The sequence below is a fragment of the Marmota marmota genome, unplaced genomic scaffold (genome assembly GCF_001458135.2).
Source record: "Marmota marmota marmota unplaced genomic scaffold, marMar, whole genome shotgun sequence".
In the NCBI taxonomy this organism is placed as follows: domain Eukaryota; kingdom Metazoa; phylum Chordata; class Mammalia; order Rodentia; family Sciuridae; genus Marmota; species Marmota marmota.
This window is the reverse complement of record NW_026000108.1, coordinates 23,977,150-24,003,446: the sequence shown is the minus strand read 5'-3', so window position 1 is coordinate 24,003,446 and position 26,297 is coordinate 23,977,150. Positions and strand designations below refer to the sequence as shown.

Below are 26,297 nucleotides of genomic sequence, written 5' to 3'. Positions count from 1 at the left end.
GAGGTGGGGAGGGGGGAGGGTGGAGGATGGGAAAGGCAGCGGAGCACAACAGACACTAGGATGGCAATTTGTAAATCAATGGATGTGAAACTGATGTGATTCTGCTATCTGTGTATGGGGTGAGGGTGGGAGTTCATAACCCACTTGAATCAAAGTGTGGAATATGATATGTCAAGAAATTTGTAATGTTTTGAACAACCCACAATAAAAAAAATTAAAAAATAAAAAAAAAAAAAATAAAACATTGCAATAATTATACTCATGCCCTGTTTTCCACCTTTCATTAATTATGGTTAAAATTCAGAGACTTTTATTTTCTGTTCTTAAAAGCAAATTAAAAAAATATATAAGAAGATATTTCACTAAGTTAGAATAGATCAAAAGATTAATGAAAACAGCAGCACTGAGTCTGAATTCTAGAGATGGTGAAATTGATCATAAGTGAAATCTCAGACTATGGATCTTTAAATCATGATATTTTCAATGTCTTTTCTCAAAGTTAATAATTATGTGCAAATTATATCCTTAAGGACAAAAATAAATTATGATATTCTCATCAGTAGTCATTCAACAGGAAGGACTTCATTATTCAGTGTTTTGTGGGAAAAAAATTGTACCAATTCATTTTGCTAACAATAATAAAAAAATTCTTCCATCTTTAATCATTCCTATGTGCCAAAATATACTTGTTACAGATTTTAAGTAGGCAAATGTTGAAGGCAGGTGAATATACAGAGTAGCAGGAGATAAGTAACATCTAAATGAAATACTTAATTGCTTAAGTCACTCTAAATGTCATTTAAAATTGTATAAATTAGAATGGTTTGAAATTAGAGAATAAAAATTATGATATGTTCCATGCTACAAAAAGCTGTCACGGTTTCCAAAATATCTGTTAACTATTTTGTTTTGAAGATGCAAAGGTAAAGAAAAGTAGCAGAAGTAATGCTAAATGAACATTCATTAGAAATGTACTTAAAATTGAGAATCAATAGTAATAAGACATATTACAGGGTGACGAATGGTGGTAGTTAATTACATTCAGAAGCATAGTCACTATGGGTACAAGTGGGAAAAAGACACATGTAAATAGTACACACCTGTAATCCCAGAGACTTAGGAGACTGAGGCAGGAGGATCACAAGTTCCTGACCAGCCTCAGCAATTTAACAAGATCCTGTCTCAAAAAAAAAAAAAAAATTAAAAAGGAAATGTAGTGTAGGTTTAAAACACTGGTGGGTTGAATCCTCAGTCTTTCCCCTCACACAAGAAAAAAGGGGTAGACAGAAAAGGATACCAAATATTTGTGTTCAATCCTTTAAAATTCTTAATGAATATTTTCATAAAATTGCTGTTCTGTATTCCTTGATTTTTGCTTCTGAAAATGATTTTTTTATTTTTAGAGAGAGAGAGAGAATTTTTTAATATTTACTTTTTAGTTTTCGGCGGACACAACATCCTTGTTTGTATGTGGTGCCGAGGATCGAACCAGGGCCGCACGCATGCCAGGCGAGTGCGCTACAGCTTGAGCCACATCCCCAGCCCCTAAAAATGATTTTTAAAATACTGTTTTAGGTGGATATGTACACAAACTAGGTGACTCTCTAGGGAACCATGCTGAATAAAAAAAACCAAGCTCAAAAGGTTACATAGAATATAATTCCATTTATGTCACAATTTAAAAAGACAGTAATCTAGATAATAAAAATAGAATATTGGTTAATGGGAGGAGACAGAAAAGATGGGAGGTGGTTGGACTTATAAAAGGGGAACACAAGGGACCTGCACCCTAACTTGCTGATATCTTGATTGGGGTGGTGATGAACTTCATGGATCTTGCATGTTAATTTGGATTAAATTGTTTATCCCCACCCTCTCAAAATTCGTATTTTGAAGCCTTAACCCCCAATCTGCATTTGAAGATAAGGCCTATAGGCAGGTAATTAGGGTAAGGAAGGTCACAAAGGTGGGGATTTAGTGTGATAATACTGATTTCCTTATAAGAAGCAGAGGAGATACCAGAATTGGCTTGCTTGTGCTCTCTCTTGTTCTCTTCCTCTCTCTGGTTCTTTCTCCCTCTCATTTTCTCTCCACCTCACCCTCATGCACACAGAGGAAAGACTATGTAATGATACAGCAAGGAGGCCCTCTGAAGCCAGGCACCTTGATTTTTGGAAGCACAAGGAAAAAAAAAAAAAAAAACATTTCATACGATGTAATTTACACAGTCTGTGGTATTTTGTTATTGTATCCATAGGCGACTAATACCTATGGGATAAAACTATTAGAACCGAAGTCATACATGAAATAAGTATGATAGCACTGAGAAAAACCTAGATAGGATTAGTGTTTATGTCTGTATCCTGGTTGTGATATTATAATATAGTTTTTAAAAAACCTTGGCTTTGAGGGTAAAAGAAAATAAAACAAAAATTTACAGAAAAAAATGGATGAAATGAGATCCATTGGGAACAGGCGGTAAATAATAATTTTTCTCATATACTACATTTTGAAACTTGAAAAAAAAATTACTGTGATCTTGGCTCCATATATGAGAGGAACTACCCCTGGTCCTCCTTTAATTGTATTCCCCCTGTATCAAGGAATTCATAGGGCCAAGAAGACATGGCCATGAATTAGATGCCTGAGACCCCAGAAATTCATTCCCAAATATCCTAGACTTCTTAGACATTCATGGGTCTCCTGTCTGAAAAGCAAATCATGAAAGATACAGGGGAAAATTATTTCAGCTGGTGTGAATGAAATTTAAACACATGGCCTGGGGTCTACTGTGCTGGCAGAGCTCTTTCCTAGGGGATCCTATAATGCAGCTAGGGAGACAAGGGGGATGAGGTGATTCTGTGATAATTCTTCATATGGTCACAAAAATCCATTTTCAAATTTGTTGTTCCAACTTACTAACAAGGTACAATTGTTAAAGCCTGAGATTTATTGTAATGCTTTCTAATGTTTAAGTATTAAGACAAGTGTGATAAAACTGTTAGAACCGTTGATAGTTTTACTTAGAACCATGAATGTTAAGGTAAAACTTGGTTGAAATAATCAAAACTCAACAAAGAAGTTTAATTTCAGCTTCTTGACCTGTGTGTATGTATGTGTGTTTCCTTCCAAGAAAATAATATGTAAAATACTTTGGAAGAGACAACCACACAATCCTTTTTTATATATTTCTACCAAGAAATGTGTATTTACTTGCTTAAGTAAAATAATTTTTTAAGTTACTATTTCGAGAAAAAAATTTCTCCAAAATGACTACAAACAGCCTCTTAAATAGAGAGATATCTAGTGGTACCTCACTTAAGAAAAAAAAATCTGCATTGCACAGAAGATGTGAGGTAGAAACTGAGTCAAGAAATAAGAAGAATGGCTATGGAGGCTGAGACAGGAGGATCGCTAGTTTAAAGCCAGCCTCAGCAACACAGCGAGGTCCTATAACTTAGTGAGACCCTGTCTCAAAATAAAAAGGGCTAGGGATGTGGCCCAATGGTCAAGCATCCCTGGGTTCAATCCCTGGTATCAAAAAGGAAAGAAGTAAGAGGAAGCAAAAACAAATATAAGGCTGAGTTGGAGGAAAGTAGAAAAGAGAACCTAAATGCTTAGATTCTAATCACTAGTGCCCCAAGTGCCACCAGTGCCATTAAAGTTACTGTATGATATTTGCTGTGGTTTCAGTGTTCCCTCCAAAACATGTTGCAATTTAATTGCGTTTGAGCATAAAGAGGTGGGGCTCTGCCCTTGGGAATTGATTGCTGCCATCATCCTTTACCTCTGGAGAGGCTTTACAATGGAATCAAGGTATCTGGGTGAGCGCTTCCCTGTCTCCTGACACCATCTGCTATATGATGATGCAGACAGTAGGCCCTCAACAGAAGCCAGTACATTGACATTGGACTTCCCAGCCTCCGGAATTGTGAGAATTTTTTTTTTCTTTATAAATTACCCAGTCTGTGATATTCTTTTATGATAACACCAAACAGATGAAGAATATTGAAACAATCAATTCACTTTTGAACTTCTCTGGTCTACTAAAAAATTTCACTGTATTGGAGGAGAGTGGAGACCCAGATTACAAATCCCGATTCTCAGATTCTAGTTCCAGAATGATGTGTCTGTTTGACCTTGGAACATGTCATTTTAATTCTGTAAAACTCAATTTATATACCTTTTAAAAAATAAATTCTGATAAAAACAATATATGTTTACTCTAGAAAGTTTGAAAATGAATGATGGTATAAAAAGAAAAATAAATCACCCACCCAGAGGTAACCACTATTAATATTTTGATATATTCCTCCCATTTTTTTTTGTCCTAATGGATGTGTCTGTTTACACCCTTTTTTTTCACTTCAGCTTGTGAGCCTTTTCCCATCTCTTAAATATTCTTCTAAAGTACCATTTTTATTATGTGAATAAATATGCCAATACATATTCTATAATGTGTTTACCCTTTCTCACATTTTAGACATTTAGATGGCTTCAAATTTTTTTTTTTTTTACTATTCTATATAATAGTCAGGTGAAAATCTCTATTTATAAATCTTTGAGTTTATGACTACTTACCTAGGCTATATTCCATGAAAAGTGTGGATTGCAGGGTCATAAAATATGACCTTTCTGACAAGCACTTGATAGGAAGACACAAATTGCTTGAGCCTCAGTTTATTGGTGAAATGAGAAGCTTGCGTTGGATGATTTCAAAGGTGCTTCTCTCAACTGTAAAATTGTATATCTATGACTTTTACCCAGCTCACTGTGGACTTCGTGTTAAGAAGTCTATGATTCATTAATCACCTAATGCTTTCTGACACTTAATAATACCTTGAAAACAATACTGCATTCCTGTACTCTCTCTGTTCTGATTCAGAGGACTTGAGGCTTGATTTGTTTGTCTCCTGAAAGCTGACTTTTCAGGCATAAATTATTTATTAAAGAAAAAAATCCCAGTTAAAATTAGCAAAGGTATGGAAGCAGGACAGAGAATAGGATGAAGCCAAGAAACAGTGTCATTGTTACAGAAGTCCTGGACTTAGTCTGACTTCACAGTACTTGCTAGAAGACTCAACAGCTTGTCCTGTTGTGTCCCAGCTCCAACTACACTGAATTCTTCACATCCTTTAACATGCTGAACTACTGCCTCAGGCCCTTTGCATTTGCTATGCCCCCTGCTGGAGAGACCCCTCTCCCATTGTTTGCACTGCTAACTTCTCCTTATCTCTTGGAACCCAGTGTTTGTACTGTTCTCCTCCTTTTTGAGGCCATCTACCAAAAGCAGAATCCACCCACCACATGAGCCCTTGTGTGTTGACCCATGGTATTTCTCATATTGTAATGATCTGTCCATTTCTTTCTTTTTGTTTTTGTGTTTTTATTTTTATTTACCAGTAAAATAAACTTCTTATTTACCGATAAAATAAACTTTATTAAAAAGTTATAAGAAAAACACTTTTTGTTGGTTTCTTATAAGCGAAAAGTTAGAACTAATAACTTTGTAGAGTGTCCTTGGATTCTGGCTGCTGCAGTGTTTCTCCCACTAACATTACTAGGATTTGTAAAAATTCTTTTAATTTTTTTAATTGATACTCAAATTTTATTTATTCTCACTAGCCACGCATGACAGAATGCACTTTGACACATCACACATAAATGGAGTATAACTTCTCATTCTTCTGATTGTATATGATGTAGAATCACATGGATCATGTAATCATATATGCACACATGGTAATAATGTCTGATTCATTCTACAGTCATTTCTATCCCCACATCACCTCCCCTCCCTTCACTCCCCTCTGCCAAAGTATCAAAGTAACCAAATTTACCAAAGTAAACTCTTTTTTTTTTCCCTAGTGCCCTCTCTCTACTTACTGTGAATTAGCATCCACATATCAGAAAAAACATTCAGCCTTTGGTTTTAGGGATTGGCTTATTTTGCTTAGCATGATATTCTTCAACTCCATCCATTTACTGGCAAATGCCATAATCTTCTTCTTTAAGGATGAGTAATATTCCATTGTGTATCTGGCCCACATTTTCTTTACCCATCCACCTGTTGAAGGACATCTAGACTGATTCTATAGTTTAGGTATTATAAATTAAGCTTCTCTAAACATTGATGTGGCTATGACATTGTAGTATGCTGTTTTTAAGTCCTTTGGGTTTTAGCCGAGTGGGATAGCTGGGTCACATGAGGTTTCCATTTCAAGTATTCCAAGAAATCTCCACATGGCTTTCCATAATGGTTGCACCAATTTTCAGTTCCACCAGCAATATATGAGTGTACCTTTTCCCCACATCCTCATCAACATTTATTATTGCTTGTATTCTTAATAATTGCCATTCTCATGGAGTGAGATGACATTTTAGAATACTTTTTATTTGCATTTCTCTAATTGCTAGAGATGTTGTACTTTTTCCCATATATTTCTTAATTAATTGTATTTCTTCTGTGAAGTGTGTGTTTAGTTCCTTAACCTATTTATTGATTGAATTATCTGTCTTACTGGTGAAAGATTTTCGAGTTCATTCTGTTTCTGGAGATTAATGATCTATCTGAGGTTCATAAACTTTTGCCAGAAATATTACAGAAGGACTGCTGAGCACTTAGCATATCATACAGGAGATCCTGGATTATTATGTGTCTCCTGACTGGTCCGGCTAACTTGTATCTTTAGATGGTATTTTAGAGTTCTTCCTTTGTAAACTTAGTTATTTTGTACTTTTTAACAAGTAATTGATGACTATTTTATAAAGATAAAACATATTATTATTCATAAAACCTTTACCCCCATATTTTAATACCAGTTGTTACTTGTCTGAAACAGTTACTATTACAATAATTCCCAGTGATTTTCTTATTCTATTATTCATTCTATATTTATTTATTCATGAATATTTCATGATAAATAAAGATTTTATTTCTATTTTTAAAATTAGGTGTTCATTAATTTTAAATATATGTTAGTGTAATTTTACGGACTATTTATTTATTTTTAATTGATTTATTTATTTTAATTAGATATATATATCACAGCAGAATGCATTTTTATTCATTGTACACAACTGTAGCACAACTTTTCATTTCTATGGTTGTACAATATGTACAGTTACAAAATATATGCAGTCATACATGTCCTTAGGGTAATGATATCCATCTTATTTCAACCTCTTTCCTGTCCCCATGCACCCTCTACCTCCTCCCCCTTTGCCCAATCAAAGTTCTTCCATTTTTCCCATGCCTCCCCGCTCTCCTCTGGATCTGCCTCCACTTATCATAGAGAATGGATTATTTATTAAGATTTTTTTAACTTTCTTGCTTTAATACTGAAATTGTCCTAAATGCAGTCAATGTGTCTCTCTTCCCATCCCAATAATGTAATTTTTTGGCTAATTCTTTAGATTCTGTTTTTCTCCATTTATCATTCTGGAACCAGCTATTTTCTCTAAAGAGTGATGGTTTCTTGGGTGGAGAATAGCCTTTAGAAACCAAGAGCTTTGTGCTGAGAATATTTGCTATTGGGGCAATGTCCTTGCTTCTAAGCTCTCAGTGCTGACAAAGCAACAACACTCATTGTTTCCATGCAGAGCCATACAGGAAAATACACACACACATATGCATATCCATGCCCATGCCTGTCTTGCCATTTAGATCTATCAATATAAAACTATCATTCCACATAGGTAATTTTCATTCAATTTCAACATTTCAGGTTTGTTTTTGTACTCCACTTCGTTCTTCACAAATGCTTAACTACTTTATTTACAACGAGATACCTTTTTCCCTAATAATTTTACTTACTGTATAACCCACCATATAGCCAACTTCCTAACTATGTAGACTTGTGCCAAACAATTTTTCTTTTCTTTTCTTTTTTTTTTTTTTTTGGTACAATGAAGAGAAAAAAAGAGTAAGAATGTGAGAGAGACACAGAGAGATTTTATTCCCCACCAGAATTTACCTAATATTTAGTTAATATAAAGTGCTCAATTATATTTATTAGATCAAGGAATGAATACATTGTGTATATGTGGTGATTCCATCTGAAACAATTGTTTTTTCACCATAATCCCATGTAATCATATAGTTTTCTAGTTTTTAATAGGTACTTAATAGATATTTGTTTAATGATTAATAGAATTAAAGTGTTATTTGTTATAATTAAATAATTTTAGCAACTTGTATCTGGTACCATTCCCCTTTCCTATAAAAACATAAACAATTTCTCAATATTGTAATTAATCACAAACATTATATTTAAAAATGTATATTTTTCAGCATTTAATATATCACTGAAATGCTCTCACATTATAAAATGGAGCATATTCTAAAAGAGAGGAAAAAACTGGAAAAAATATAGAATAGTCTAAAAACTAACTAGATGTATAGTCAAGTAATTCATACCATAGCCGAACATGGTCTCTTTATAACATTTGCTAAACTGGTCATTTTCTTTGTAACTCCCCCTGCAGATTAGATATTACTATGATCTCTCGAAGATAAAGGAAACAGATTGAGCTCTAAAATTTGCAGTAGATTTTCTAACAACTGAGGGTCTGAAGCAGAATTAAAACTCAAGCAAGTTTAACTTCAAAGCCCGTGTGCTTTACCTTGTCTTTGAAATAATAAAGACCTCAGTGCCAAATATAACTTCTCAGACTAGATAGGTATGATCTACTCTGAGAATTCCTCCAGGTGCAAACCCATCCATATTTAAAATACTCTTTCTGCTCAAGGCATGCATGGAAAAGTACTGGGCAATCCTGGTAGGGAAGAACAAAATTCAGGTTAGATATTTAAACAAGGATTCACAATTAACTGGAAAACCAGACTTACAGTGGAAAATGATTATTCAGATATGAAAAGAATCGTGTACTTGGGAATTGATTAGAAGTGCAGAGAGATGAATGTTCTTGGCTTAGGAACTAATTTAACCTTCTCATTTACACCTTCTGCCTTGTCCAAAATACCTTAATAAAGCTGGAGGAAAGACCCTGAGACTTTAATCCTAGATCTATGATAAAAATCAGAATGGCATGACTTTTCAGTTATTATGAGAAAGAGAGAAATAATAAAATAACAAGAGGTGAGGTGTGTGTGGGAGAGAGAGAGAGAGAGAGAGAGAGAGAGAGAGAAAGAGAGAGAATATGAATCCAAGAGAAATATAAGAACTGTGATCTAACCACAGTGAGCTCCTTTATGCTCAAACAGGACAAGTGCCTTCCTTCCTGCTTCCAGACTTTTGGAAGTGCTGTGCACACATCCTAGATCAATCCCTCTACTCCTGCATGATTAACTCCCTTTTTATTATCTGAGTCCCAGAAAGGCCATTTCTGTATCTGGATCTCCTTTGCAAAACTTATTGAAGTAAATTCTGTTCAACACATACAATTCTTCTACTTTATAAATGAAAGTTTGACATGAAACATTGTGTTGGCTTATTTATAGCACTTAACATATTCTGCAGTGGTTTTTAAATTAGCATTTTGCTTATATGTGGATTATCTAAATCTATAATTTCTCTCATGTTTTGGAAATTATATATTTAGATCCTCAGCACTTAGCATGGTATCTGAGATAGACAGATGGGTAGATAGGACACTTAATAATAGTTAATTATTGAGAGAATAAACTTATGCCAATTTTTTACCCTTTTGTACCCTTTTAAAGTTCTTAAATTGGAAATGTTAAATTAAGACAACTACATACATTATTTATATAAATACAAAATGTATTTCTTTATGGCTTTTGACTGAGGATCATTTTTATCATAATAACATTAATGGAAAACATTTAATCAAAATTTTTTAAAACTTCTGAATTAACATTGTAATTTCTTGCATCCAGAATATTTTTCCTTTTTTCTTTTTAGCACATTTGTCAATTTTGATATTTTAATTGAAAATACTTTAAGTAAATCATAGACTGAAGGAACATGATTCCATCATAGGTCATGATGGCCTGTGTAATATCCTGGTTGCATGGACTGTGACTTCAAATGATACTTTTATGCTATTAGTCTCAGAATTTATCATAAATAGGCAGTGTCTCTTTTTTGGTCTTGTTGTTATCAAGTTTCTTAGATATGAATACAAGGATAACTATGGTATAACTTTTGGTAATCTACTTGTTAGTATTGTGCAAGCTTGTTGGCCTGAAAACATCCATAAGTAAAAGAAAAAATGAGATACCATTGTAAAATCATAATTGGGTATATCCTCCATGAAACACACTTTATGCTTTCATTTAAACAATTAAAATTTAGAACTTGGGGAATAATATAAACAATAACATTTCAAAAAGTAAACAAAAAAATTACATTTTTTAAAAATTCTATTTTAAAATGTTTATTTATAATCTGAAGATATTTTTGTCATTTTCTGACTTTCCACAAGTGAAAATCTATGAAGAATTAATTAACATTTTAATGATGTATGTTACAAAGTTAACTTGTAGAAAATAATGTCATATTCAAAAAAATCTAAGTCTGTTCTCCTATACTCCATATAGCCCTAGTCATTAGTGTCTTTCATTTTCTTTTGGATATAAGAATATCGCAGACTACTGACAATGTTTAACAAGCTGTCTTTGATATTATTTTCAATAATTTGTGGTTTTCTCCCCTAAAAGTCTTGTTGTATCTATCAGGGAGGCTAATTTCAACTGCAAGTAATCATCATCATCATCATCATCATCATCATCAAAGAAATTCATTAAACTACTTTAAATTTTGGGAAAATTTGCTATCTCACATGAGAAGAAATTCAAAGATAAGTTCATCCACCAGTTTACTAGCATTAATTATCAAGGACTTATGTTCTTTTCATTTTTACTTATGCCAACATTGAATGTTGGCTTTATCTTAAAATGAGTTCTATTAGTGATTAGAAAATGATTCCAAATGGTTGCCATGGACCATGAGTCTGCTTGACCCAAGGCCTTATATTAATATAAGTCATACAGGGAAAAACTAGTTACTCACTGCAGAAACTACATCTGATCCTGCACCCACTCTGATATCAATTACTGACAAAAGAATAAAGATTATAAAATAAGAATAGTTCCATCGGGAATGTTCCCGAAAGTGAATAGAGCCATAATACAGTGGAGTACATTCTTGAAAATTTGGGGATTTCTGCATACATGGAATTTTGCTTATCTACAGAATAAGCAACATACTGTCTGCTCCAGTAATTCAAATATATACAAAAAATGAAAAATGCTATGTTCTGAAAAAACGGACATAAAAATTTACTCTAAATTAGTGACAACAGTACTAGAATGAGATCCCACTGCTTCCTGGTCCTTCGTTTTCCTTTACTTTTCATCAGTAGATTTTTCCTGCTGGCAACAGCATTTTAAGCTGCACCCCAGAGAAGTCAAGAATAAACTTCCAACTTCATTAATATGCAGTATGTATATGAGTAGTTTTGTTATTCATATATTTTACTGATATTTACGTTCAGTTCATTATGAACTTTTATAGGAGGGAATGTGTGATTTACAATGTTTACTGGGGCTCCGTAATGGTTTTATTATGCAAGCACGGTTAAAGTAATAAAACTACAGCACCACCTCACCTTGAGAGCCTCTTGCTGTTGCTGGGTCTTTTATTAATTTTCCATGGCGATGGCAGTTAAGTCCAATGACAGGATTCCCTTGTGGAACAAGACTCTGGGCCTCTACAAGTCAGAACATATAAAGCCATACAATTCCCCTTCTTCCATCATAGGGTATAGCGGTTTCCAAAACCAGAAATGAGATTTCAGAAGTTGTTTTTTCTGAATGTCACACACTGGCACATTTGTACAGCTACAATGAGAAATCCTTTAACAATTATTCCAATGGCATTACAGGAAATGAAATTCAAACTTTCTGGCAGTGAGCTGTACTTTTTGGATGCCAGCTTCTTCAGAATCTTCCTGCATCACATAATAAAGGTCAACTGTGGATAAAACTGGCCAGTAGTCATTTATCATACTTCTCACTCTGAAAATCTCCTAATGGTTAACATAATTAAAAGGTTTTCACCCTAAATCATTGTCCCCTTTTTGATTCCCAACTTTTCAATGCTGTTACCCTCAATAACCACAAAGATAAATCTTTAGGATGGGAGTACATTGATTGTGATCCTTTTGTATTCCATTTCATTTACTTTGGAAAACAATCTCATGCAAACATAAGGAATTGGAAAAAAACAATACTCTTCATGGAGAGAGATATTCCCCTAAAGCCTGTTGTAGTCCATAGTATCTGTAGGAGGATTGGATGCAAGAATAACTGTGGAGAGAAAAATTCATGGACACTCAAGTTCTGTATGTGAAATGTCTTAGTATTGGCATATAACCTCAACATATCCTCTTGTAAACTTTAAATCATTTCTATCTTACTTATAATATCTAATATAATATCAATGCTATATAATTAGTTGTTATACAGTATTTGTTATGGAAAAATAACCAGAAAAGAGAAAAGCATAGCTGGCAATGTTGCTCAGTGGTGAAGTATCTGCTGAGCATACACATGCGTGGCCTGGATTTAATCTTCAGCACCACTAAAAAGGGAAAAAAAAAAAAAAAACATTAAGTCTGCGATTGTTTTGTACAGACATAATTTTGAAAATATTTTTGATCCATGGTTGGTTGAATTTATTAATGTAGAAACTGAAGATGTAGAGAGACAAATATATGTGTATATTAATTTTTAGATACTAACATTCAAAAGCTGTGTATGTCCTAAGACTCTAAGTGTTAGATATCTCCTTCCATTATTAGACAGGCGGAATATTAATATTGCAATTTATCCGTATTTTCTGAATTGGGATTTGTTCTATCTGTATTGAACTTAGAATGACATTTGATTTCTTCTTTAGTGAAATATCAAAATATGTAAAAGATCACATCTTTATCTACCTTCAGTTTTTTGGGAATTGTTAACAAGGGTTTGGTTGATTTTCAATTTAGTTCTGAAATGATTTATTGAGTGTATACTAAGTGTACTAAGGTCAAGGCACAGTAATTGGTATGCTTAGAGCACTAATCTCTAGGGTATATAAAGAACTCAAAAAGCTAAACACCAAAATAAATAAATAAAATACCCCAATTAACAAATGGGCCAAGGACCTGAACAGATACTTCTCAGAAGAGGATATACAATCAATCAACAAATATATGAAAAAAATGTTCATTATCTCTAGCAATTGGAGAAATGTAAATCAAAACTAATATTTCATCTCACTCCAGTCAGAATGCCAGCTATTATGAAGACAAACAAAAATAGTATTGGCGAGGATGTGGGGGAAAAGGTACTCTCATACATTGCTGGTGGGACTGTAAAATGGTACAGCCAATATGGAAAGCAGTATGGAGATTCCTTGGAAATCTGGGAATGGAACCACCATTTGACTCAGCTATCTCTCTCCTTGGACTATACCCAAAGGACTTAAAAACAGCATACTACAGGGACACAGCCACATCAATGTTTATAGCAATACAATTCATAATAGCTGAACTGTGGAACCAACCTAGATGCCTTCAGTATATGACTGGATTAAAAAAAAAAAGATGTGGAATATATACACAATGAAATATTACTCAGCAATAAAAGAGAATAAATTCATGGTATCTCCAGTTAAATGGATGGCATTAGAGAAGATAATACTAAGTAAAGTTAGCCAGTTCCCCCCAAAAATGTCAAATGTTTTCTCTGATATAAGGAGTATGATTCACAGTAGGATAGAGAGCATGGGAGGAATAGAGGAACTCTGGATAGGGCAGAGGGGTGGGAGGGGAAGGGAGGGGGCAGGGGGTTAGAAATGATAGTGGAATGTGATGGACATCATTATCCAAAGTACACGTATGAAGACATGAGTTGGTGTGAATATACTTTATATACAAACAGAAATATGAAAAATTGTGCTCTATATGTATAGTAAGAATAATAATGCATTCCACGGTCATATATGAAAATTTCATAAAAAAGAAGAATGCCAAGAAACTTTGATGGAAGAAATCAGATGTTTTTTAAAAAGTCACATCATTTCTATGTGATATACATTATTATCCAAAGTACATGTATGAAGATAAAAATTGGTGTGAATACACTTCGTATACAACCAGAGATATAAAAAATTGTGCTCTATATGTGTAATAGGAATTGTAATGCATTCCATTGTCATATATAAATTTTTTAAAATGATAAAAATAAAAATAAATAGTCATAAATCATTATTTTAAGGCTACCGAGGCAGCATGTAACAAGTGACACACATTTTTTATAAGCTGAAGATTCTTATCTATACCATCCATCAGATGAAAAAAAATACATGAAACATTTGTCATTGTTTAATGGATCAAAGCACTGGTTTGATTAGCTTGGGGGGTGGGGTTCTGTAAGTTGCTACTTAATCTAGAAAATGAGAAAAATAAGATTGCCCTCTCAGAATTAAATATTCGTTTCAACCCAAAGGAAGGAAGTGATCCTTAAGGAAAAGAACCCCACTAAATATGTTAATTAAAAAACATATTTTATCAAAAGGAGAAACCATGGAGATGCTTATCTCACTGTTTAATTTAGCCATTGTCTAAGAAGGTATGTACATTACCATGGGAATGGGGAAAATGTCTCATTCCAATGCCCAGACCATCACAAAAATAAATATAAACCATAGGAGACAGAAAATATTACTTACTACTTATACACATAATAGCACTTATCATCTGATGTTAGCCTAGCTCACTTAACCTGATGTTATTAAACATTCAGCATAACCCATTCCCCTTATTTGGAGCCTTTGCTCAATATGTAGCTTTCAATTTACATAAAAATTAGCTTTTTGATAAAGGGCTCATTATATATTTTTGAGTATTTTCTATCTCTACACTCTAGAATTTTTATAGCAAGTCAAAAATGATGCTTTTCAATGATTATATTTGTTCATGTGCCCTTGAAATTTGATAACGTAAACACTATGCTCCAAGTGACAGTTTTATTCCTTATTATAAACTAACACATCATTATTCTGATGTCTACCTCAGTCTTATTGAGAATGTACAGTATCATTCAAACACTTAAGACAATTTTTTTCTTCATGCTAACAACCTTGTTTATGAACTTTTCAAGAACTACATTTCATTAGCTTTTCCTAGAACCCAATGAGTGTCATTTGCAGATGTATTTCATTCTTCACTGATCTTTTCAATCACCAGGGTCTAACTTCCATCAATGACAAAAGAATATGCTCATTTCATTACTAAACATAGTTTAGCAAGTGACCTAGTTATATCAGAGGAAATTCTGAAGAAAGAAAATCTCTTCTTGCCATCCTAGTATAAATATCTGTGAGGTATACACTCTTAGGATGTTTTGTATATCTTCATTTGCAGCAACACATTTATTTTTCATTTATTATATATATATATATATATATATATATATATATATATATATGTATATATGTATATGTATATATATATAATATGTATTTATAATCACTGTGAATTTCATTAACTTAAAGTCAATATAAAGGGAATGATTTGTGGAGAGTATATTAAATAGAATGAGAGAACCAAAATAAAACTCAAAGTCATTTTCTGCAGGGACTGAGGTTGTGGCTTAGCAGTAGAGCACTCGTCTAGCACATGCAAGGCCTGGATTGGATCCTCAGCACCACATAAAAATAAATAAATAAAATAAAGGTATTGTGCCAAACTACAACTAAATTTTTTTTAAAAAGTTATTTTCTGCAGAGTTAATGTGATATTCTCAAGGAATTACCCCAGCCCTTTTATTTTTCTGTCATCAGTGAAGGAAAATATATTAAGAAGTATTACAGACAATGAAAAATTGAAAAATACAGATTAGAGAAACAGGACAAACCATAAAACTAATATAAGATAATAAGAATTACCACCAGAGCTATATAGCATTGTGAAAAAGCAAAGAAAACTAAACATATCAGATAATCTTGGCTCAACCCTGGCTTAATTCACCCATAAAAAATTTATCTTGTATGAAACGATTTACATAATTTTATAAATCTCATTTTTCCTATAAGTAAAATGAAAATAATAGCATCTATTTCATTTTATTATCATGATAATCAAATTATATACTATATTTTCAAACTGCTTTGTAAATTGACATTTGGTGTAATGCAGTTAAAGGGAGTTAATGATATTTTTAATATCTAAATATTAATAACAACTCTGGTATAAACGTTTCTGAGATGGTTACAATTTCCTATCGGATAAATTACTACTGAGTAAAGCATAGTAATTCAGAATCTGAAATTATAGAATTTCTGGCGATTGAGATGGGACACTATCACTTTAAGGGATTTGAGGCTACTCAAGCTAAAGATAGACCCATAAGAGGCAGAAACACACAATGAGCTTCAGGAGGTGGCACTTGAATAGAGTTGCGTGAGAGGTGAAGACACTTTCAGAGACTCAGGTAAGGGGCCTCCATCTGGAAGGAGAGGATAATGGAACTTCCATAGGAGAGTGGTCCCAGGAAAGAAGGAAAGCCCAGCTCAGGACATAGCAGGGCTTCTTTGGGTTGGAGAACTCTGAAGAGAAGTAGCAGCTTTTAGCTTTACTGTGGTCAGGCTCTATCTTGCCAGTGGGTCGCATTTGCAGGTTGAAGTTTACGGGATATGAAATGCAAGCAGGAACTAAATGGCTAAAATTTCTAATTTGGCTGTTTTTGAAACAATTTGGTGTGAAAAAAAAAATTTATTGCTGGCAGACTTTTGAGCTAACAGAATTCAACCTGCAGTGAAGAAATAAACTACCTAGAGAACAATATACAGAAGCTGTCTTTGACTCATTTAAGTAACAGAAACATGATCTCATACTACAAAAGTGAGAGGGTTTATTGAATCTGAAGTTTGCAAAGTCTGACTTGTAAGAGTACATATTTTTATCTTTGTTTCTGGTTACATGTAATGAACAATCCAACCTTTATTTCAATAGATTTAGACAGCAATGTTATATCAGTTTTTACCTCTAAAACTTGGAAAGATAAAATACCCACAGTAAGTCAGGTATTTTAGCAGGTTCGTTGACTTAGCAAAAATTCATGGAATTTTAATGACAAAAAAAATGTTTGTATACTTACTAAAGTAATAACATTTCATAGGAAATGATATGAAAATTGTCATGAAGGTAATGATTGCCTTCTAATGATGTCCACACTGATCCCCATGTCCTTAAATGGAAAATAGAGAATGAGCAGATGTCGTAAAGTTAAGGATTTTGAGTTAAGGAGATTACTTTTGATTTCCCAGAACACAAATGTCCTTATAAAGGAAAGAGAGAAGGAGGAGAGTCAGAGAAGATGTGAAACCAGAAGTGAAGGTCAGAGAGAGAAACGAGGAGTGAGGAATGATAAAATATTGAGATATTGAAGAAGAGAGCATACGCCAAAACTGCAGCCTCTGGCAGACACAATAGGAATGGAAATAGATTCTTCCCTAAAATATGCAGAAGAAATACAGCTCTACCAGCATCTTGATATTAGCCCACAAGATTCACTTTGGACTTGACTTCCATAACTGTAAGAAAATAATTTATGTCATTTTATGCCATTCACTTTGTGGTAGTTTGTTGTAGCAATAATAGGAAACTAATATAGTGCTCAATTTTTATTTGAATTATACGCTGTATCTTAAAATAAAAGAAGTAATTTTAATAAGTCACTTAAAATAGTTCAATAACTTGCGTTTTAAGACAATGTCATTTGCTTGTTTAATTGATCATGAATATATGTTGGAAAAAGATCCCACATTGTTGGAAATCCTTGAAGGGATGAGATAAGAATCAAGTTATGGACTGATTTATGTCCTCCTCAATCATTGAAGTTCAACATTAAAGCCTAATCTCCATTTTTACTGTATTTGAAAAAAAAAAAAAAAGGACCTTTGAGCAGGAACTAAGTTTAAATGAGTTCACAAGGATGGGCCCTAATTCAATAACATTGGTGTCCTTAAGTGGAGAGAAAGAAACACCAGAGATCTTCCCCATCCCTTGGCATGTGTGCACACAGAAAGGTTATTTGAAGACTCAGTAGGAAGGTGCTATCTGGAAGCCCAGGAGAAAGCTGTCACCAGAAACTTACCTGCCATCACTTCGACCTTAGACTTCCAGTTCCCAGGACTAAAGGAAAATAAATTTCTGTTTTCTATGCAACTCAATCTGCAGTATTTTGTTGTGGCAGCTCAACCAGGTTAATAAAGTCTCCAAGGAAACTACTAAGCAAATAGTCTTTCAATGTTTGGTTGAATAGTAATCTTCTAATTTTGAGCAGATTTATATTTTTTTTTCTTGAATAAGAATTCATAGTGGCCATGCTAGGTTTCTGATAGAACACACTGTGAAAAGTATTATGAAATAAAAATTATGAAATTATGCTCCTCAAATAATGACCCCTCAACTTCATCATAATTTAAAATCAATAAATATTTAAATCTCCCAATAAAGTTCATTATCATTATCCAGGATTTCTAATTTAATGGCCACATGTTTCTAATAACTACTTTCTCAGAAATCTAATGATTCTGTAGCCAGTATCTCAATTCATTTTTTGTATCCCTTACACTATTTTTATTATCCTTTTTAAACCTTCTTGGTTTTTATCTGCCTTACATGAATAGAAACAAGAAAAAAAAATCTTTGTTTTATTCTCAACTATATCCTGGAAATTTGAAATCAATGTCATACTTAATAGATGCTCAAAAAATGTTTTAATATCACAAGTTTAAAGCCAGCCTCCGTAACTTACTTAGGCCTTGAGAAACTTAGCGAGATCTTGTCTCAAAATAAAAACTAAAAGAGCTGAGAATGTGGTTCAGTGTTTAAGCACTCCTGATTTCAATCCCCAGCACCAAAATAATAATAATAATAATAATAATAATAATAATAATAATAATAATAACAATAATGGAATAATTACCACAAAATTAATTAATATTTAAATTCATGAAAGTTTGTTAAATCTCATTTTTTTTAATACCTAGTATTTATAATATATGCTTCTTCAAAGTAAATTCCCTTCTAATATATGGCATTGCTCTCAAAATCATGATCCAGATGAGATAAAGTTCTAGATTCTGGAAACTAATTAGTACCCAGATTTAATTGATTGTTATAGGTTATTAGTGAAGGTGCAAATATTAGAAAATGGAATATGCAAAATCAATGTGAGCTGGAGGACAACTGATAGTCACTGAGGAGACTTATCAGTGTATCAATGTACCAATGAAAATAAGTCAAAATGTAATAGTCACAATTTATTGAACATTAGCCTGGCATGGTGTTGGCACACACCTGTAATCACAGCTACTAGGGGGTATGAAACAGGAATATGACAAATTCAAGGCCAGACTGGGTAACTTAGCAATTCCATCTCTAAAATAACAAAATAAACTAAAATGAAGGGAAGAGGATGTATCCTAGGACAGAACATCTTCCTAGTGTGTGTGAAGCTCTGGGTTTAATCACTAGTACTGAAAAAGAAAATAATGAATACTAGTTATTTTCTAGATATGCAAAAGTTAGTAGTGTATGTGTGATATAATATTTGGAAAAGTGAACCAATAGTTTTTTTCTTATATACTTGTCTTAGGATTCATATTTATTGTCACTTAATACTTTCTACAGAGAGAAGATACATCCTAGAATAAATAAGCTAAATGAAATTCTCAGTAATTTCTTTTCAACTTGAAGCAAGGAGAATAGCTACACAAAAAAGAAAGAAAACAAAACATTTTTTTAAGTTGCAAGACTTTGGTATTTTAAGCTATATGTATAAATTCACCTCTGGGTCATAAAGGGACAAATCAAAGAAAGAGCATAGAGTTTTTGTTGAAAATCTTAATACAAATAATGTAGGGCATAGCAGAAAGTGCTGCCTACTTAATGAGAAAAAGATAAAATATTTTTTTCTGAATAGATGGGGGAAAATTTGAAAGGGACAATAAGGAAGGATGAAAGACCCAATCATGACATTTTCTTGTGATTTCTTTACAGGCTTCCTCTGGGATCAAACTTCTGCAAATAAGTGGAAAATTCCAAGTAGGTGAATGAATATCAGAGTGTGTTAGATCTTCTATAATAATAGATTAAACTGACTCACCAGCAGATCCACCCTCAACACTATGGAGATCATAACCCACTTAGCAATAAACACCACCTACCTGAAGAGGCTTCTAGGTAGTCTGTTAAATGAGAGTTTACCTTTCCTTGTCATCTGTGTTCTCTCTACCTATTGTTTACAGGCAAGCTCTACAAATTGAATCCTTCAATAGTACCAAAAAAGGAATAGAATTGAAGTTTTAAAATAAAATAAAACACTTCTCTTTATCTTCACAATGCCTTCTTTTCTAAAGTATTCTCAATTTAGACTCTAAAAAGTCAGCCTAGGTCTTAAAGTTGATATTGATTTACTCTCTATAGCATTGTCTCCATCATCCCTTACATGAACAATTTCAGGGTTTAGCCTTTGCAGTTAAAAACTACAGGTTAACATCATGTATGACTGATTAAAATGTAAATTACTTTAATAATTTTATTAAAATTATATTATTTTATATTATCATCATACCATTATTTGTTATCTGTGTCTACATTTCCTTTACAGTGAAAGGGGATAATAAAAAGCTCCAGTTTGTTTTAGTTAGTTAACGAATGAAATCCGTGACATGCTTTTTAAAAAACTACTTGGCATACAGTAAGCTTTCCAAAAAACATTATCTCATCATTGTCATCATTATGTATGCAGTTAAAATTTAGTGTAAATCTCTACATATAAATCAATTCCACCACCATCATTTATAATACACACAATTCATGAGTTCGTATTTTCCCTTTGTAGAATGAAAATAATGCATAATTTTTCAATTTTATGTAAATTAGAGAGTTGGTTTAAAATAGACTGATTAAAACAAAGAATTGATTACCTTCTAGTAATTTTACCTATGTATGCACTATTTTATGTGGCCTAAGACAATATTTAAAACATGGGTTGACTTTCATCTTTCTCTTTTCCTTTTCACTATGTGAAATGAAGTAGCCATAGTTGGGTCAATCAAAAATTTGGAAAAAAAAAAAGTGTCCCTATTAGATAATCTTCAAGAACCACATGAAAACCACTCCATTTCTGATGTTAGAATACCCAAAGTTCTGTCATTTTGACTGAAAACATTATTTGGAAAAAATAATCCTATTCAAATTTTGAAAAACTCAGAAGCTCGAATATGCAAATTTAAGTCCAAATATTAATATGACATTCTTATTAGCCCTTCATTTGTATAGATACATACATTTGCTAGTGAATATTTATTGTAAAATAAAATGTAATTAAAATGAAATAAAACATAAGATATTCTAATTAATGAAAAAGATTATACAACACAATTATCAGCTCAACAATATAAAGTGTGCTTAAATATTATCCTTAAAATAAACTATATTGGGAATACAGATAAGCCATGCTAGATATCAGAATAAAACATGGCTTCTATTTTGAAACATAATCCTTCTAGAATTTAAAATTAAGTGAGAAAGTTATGTTTAAGTTATCAAATACTCAGGTCTTTGCAGAATATATCATTCTGTATATAAGGGTTTTAACTAATATTACAGATTTTAGAAACCCTTTTATTATTTAATATATTGAAAACTAACTTAGACAACTACTGTTGATCCAGTAATTGCATTAGTAATCAGATGAGCATTTCCTTGCTAAATAGCTAGTGTGACCAGAATATTTTCTACTTCCTGAATATATATGTTCTTTCTCATTTCCCAATCTGGTTGCAAACATCAGACTGTAAGAGTTTCAAAAAATAATCTGAGAATAGAAGTCACACTCTAGAACCTTCTTCCTCTAGTGATCATGAAGGACATCCTTTAGAATGGACAAAATACAAGAAAATACTAGTCTGGATAGCTAAATCTCCAGCTGAAGTAGCTGCCTGAGAGTGAGCATCTCCATGTGTAACTGTGTGCCTGCTCTATCTTGGCTAATGATGACGGGGCATTGGGATAACTTCAATGATGCCCAGAAATAACTAAAGTTAATTTTGTTTGCTCTCTTTATGCCAGACTCAAAGCTCAGAACAATTATCACCAGAAGAACCCTTAATGTACATACCAAAATGACTATCAGTGGAAACACTAGGGAAGACTTTTTGACCTCCACTCTCTTTGGGTTTCTTTTTAGCTGACATATGACAGATTAACAGAGAGAAGCACACAAATGTATTTAATGTAAGTTTAATTTGACATGGAGCTCTCAGAAAGAAACAAAGATCCCAAGAAGCTGTTAGAGTTGAACACATACATTGAGTTGTACCAAAAATAGTAAATAATGAAATAAAACAAGGGGACTTTGGTAAGGTAGTTGATTGTTGAAAAGTGACTAGAAAAAGAAGGGCTAGTGACAGATATTTTGTACACATTTATCCAGCTTCAACTCCCCATCTCTGGTAAGGAGACTATTTTTCTTCCTCCAGGTAGAGAGAAGTCACCTTCCTCAGGGATATTTCAGAACCTGCTTTTAAGATCAGAGTGCACTTCCTGCATCATCTCTATTGTTTAATTGTCTTTCTGAATTCTGAATACCTTCAACTCCAAAGCAGTCAGCAGTGCATAGTCAATGTGAAGCATCAAAGACTACAGTTTGAACATTCCTAATCCAAATATCTGAAATCAAAAATGCTCCAAAATCCAAAACATTTTGAGCACCAACATGCTGCCACAATGGAAAAATTCTACAATTTGCCTAATGTGATGAGTCACAGTAAAAATGCAGGCATACGAAAAATATCATAAAATTTCCTTCAGGTTATGTTTATAAGTTATGCATAAAATGTAAATGAATTTCATGTTTAGACTTGGATCCCATTTTCAAGATGCCTCCTTACACATACATACACACGTATTCCAAAATTTTTAAAAAGTAAAATCTAAAGTGCTTCTGGTCCTAAGCATTTTAAATAAGAGAGACTCTACCTGTATGAAGTTGGTGAAAGGCTGCATCTTCATGGTCTTTAATTTTTTAACAGATAGATGTTAATCTTGCCACAGTTTTTAGAATATATCCTTTTTCTTATAAAACTTAAAAAAAAACTTTTAAAAAATTATTTTGTTACTTAAGTTTTTTATTGTCTTTTATTTATCTGTAAACAGAATAGATTATAATAATAGTAATAAATAATATGAGGGATGAATTAATAAGACTTGAAACCAAGTACCCGGAGGCCAAAAAGTAGTCTTTTCAAAAAGTTACTTCCTTCCACCCAATCCCTAATGTTAGCTATGTGCCAAGTGATAACCAACTAATATATCTATTAGGCAAATCATGAAACATACAAAACTAGGTGTTCATTCACATTCCAAACCACATGCAATATTTCTGAGCAAACAGATACCGTACAAATATCTACAAGAACATTTTTCCCTAGAGAAGCATCATTTAGCAAAGGGCTATAAAAATCACCTTAAAATGGATTTTTGTAAAAAATAAAAAAAAGTGTTATCAAGGTCCATTAATACACAAAGACAAATTGATTGAATTAGGAAGAGACTTATTCAATTTGTAAACATTAAAATAATTTGGAAACAGATGTTTCATGCATTTTGTTCTATTTCAGTTATTTTTAAGATTAGATTTTATTTCCAGTTAAACTTGGCAAGTGCAAGTGTTTGTGACAGAATCAAGCCCTGGTCTATTAAATATATCTGTTCAATGGGTACCACATACTGAGACCTTCTGTCTTTATTCTGGGCGAGATTAATGCTGTGGCAGTGGGATACAAAGGTTGCACACCTTCTTGTTTTACCTCCAGAAGCAGTGATAAAGTTTGTACAGAACCCCCACTGGAAAGGAAGCATGGTTTTAATCATTGTCTATATTTTTCACTTGCATATTTCTCCCCCTAGCTGAATATCAAAGTGCCCCTTTAGTCAAAACAAAAATAACTTCAGCAGGTGTTCATTTCTTCTCACACATTTTATCTCTCTTGAGGGACTATGGTCACCAACACTTCTGCACCACAGGCTATGTTGTAAGAATAAGCTCCCCATGGTGACAGCAAAATTATCAAATGAACCCTTACTGGGGAAAACATTCTTCTTCTTAGTTCTAATATACTTAGTGTGTCACATAATAATTTCTTTGGCTAAAAGGTTAGCAGATATATGTGTACAATATTATGAGAATCTCAGTGGAAACAGTTACATAAGGACTGGCAGGAGAGTTTTATAACTCATTTTTTTTGCATTTGTCAATACCAATATTTGTACTGGTGTACTTTCCACCATTAAATATATCTATAATGTTTTCTTTTAGATGCATACGGTTGCTAAACCTTTAAATTCTTTTTGACAAAAGAAAACATTAAAAAAAATGGAAAAAACATTTGACAAGAACCTAGTTTTTCCCCGTTAAGTTAATGACAATTATTTGTATCCATATGTTATTTTGTGCCTTAATATCATTATTTATCCACTTTTCTTATTCAAACTCTATTCACAATATTAGCATTTGTTTCTTTCTTCCCCCCTTCTTACTATTGAGGAAACTTTTAGGTAAACTTATTTCTTATGAGAAATATAAAAATATTTCATAGGTACATAAGAACTTCTTTTCCAAAAAAAAACAAGGAAGGGCTGGGGATGTAGCTTATCTGTAGCATGCTTGCCTAGCATGCCTGAGGCCCTTGGTTCAATCCCTATAACCAGAAAAACAAAACAAAACAAAAACAAAAAACCATCAAAGGAAAGGAAAGAAGTTGTTTCTAAGTTATCTTTGGTATTTTATTTCCTTTCTTTGGAAAAACCAAGATAATTAACTCACTAATTCAGTCCCTTTCTATGTACAGTCAGCTCTCCTTATCTATGGGTTCTACACTATGAATTCAACCAACTGTGAATCAAAAATATTTGAAAAAAAAAAGATATATGTAGTGAATATGTGCAGACCTTTTTTCTTGTCATCACTTCCTAACCAGTACAGTACAACAACTAATTTACATAATATTTTCATTGTATTACATCTTATAAGTAATCAAAAGAGATTTAAAATATATGGGAGAATGCACAAAAGTAATTTGCAAACCCTAGGCAATTTTATATAAAGGAATTGAGCATCTGTGGATTTTGGTATCTGTGGGGGTTTTGGAAGCAATTCCCCCATGTACACCACAGAATGACTATATTCACTTAGAATATGAAATGTTCAACCATCAAAGAGATAGCAGTATCATTTTCCTTTAATTTTTTATTTGGTAGAGAGAAATAAGTGAATAGCAAAGTATAAATCAACAGCATTATATACATATGATACTATGCCAATTTTGCCACCAATAATTCTTATCATCATCTTTCTTTTTGTAATTCTTTTGGTAAGTTCTCCCAAATGATTCTTGAGTAATCACAGATTTTTTCAATCTTGGTGACCCATTCTCTCTGATCAAATTTGGGCACACTTATTAATGTAAATTAGTCTTAGTATTCAGGATATTGTTTCAGCAGGGCTGGTAGGTAAGTCAAATGTTCTCAATAGTATCTTTTAGAAAGCTAATTAAGACATCAGAAAAAATATTTTAGTGTGTTTGTTTCATAACAGTTATGATTACAAGATGCTATAAAATGGATGTAAACCTATTGGTGACATTTTTACACTAAATGGAAAGGGACTTTCATTATAACAGAGGCAATATCCATCAGGACTAAAAACAGTAAATCTACTTTTAAAATGAGGAATACTAATAATGAATGAGAGAGAAATCATGAAACAGAGACAGACAATAAACCCTGACTGACCAACTGTTAGCATTATTTGGTCCTAGATCCAAGAGTAACTGAAATCATCAGTACCCATCCACTTTGCAATTATATGAATTGATACACTCCATTTAACCTAACAAAAATATCACTTTTGAGTGTGTATGTAACAGAATGCTAAAAGTAACTTTCTCCTGATATCTCAGATTTTTGCAGAAACAAAAGCAGGTGACATTGTAACTACATGTTAACCTCAAGAAGGTTTCCAGTTTACCTGTGCAGAACTGTGAATAGATAATAATATATTATTCAGCCTGCGCACACCTCTTACCCTAGAACTATATGAGATGAGGAATACCCTTTGAAGTTTGAACAGGCCAAAATAAGGAAAGACTCTTAATATACTCAATGTTTCTCCAAGCCCTCTGTCATGAGGTAAAAGAAAGGATACTTCCTTTTCATTCTAATCTAATTGATGAAGACTAAATAAAGAA

At 32.8% G+C, this 26,297-nt stretch overlaps 1 long non-coding RNA gene across 1 annotated transcript; it reads left to right on the top strand.

The window, feature by feature from the left end:
* Positions 1-16,379: 16,379 nt before the first annotated feature.
* On the top strand, positions 16,380-20,870 carry LOC125610856. Its single transcript, XR_007340909.1, has 3 exons — positions 16,380-16,468; positions 17,304-17,572; positions 20,044-20,870. It is a non-coding gene; the product is annotated as an uncharacterized LOC125610856 (long non-coding RNA).
* Positions 20,871-26,297: the final 5,427 nt, after the last annotated feature.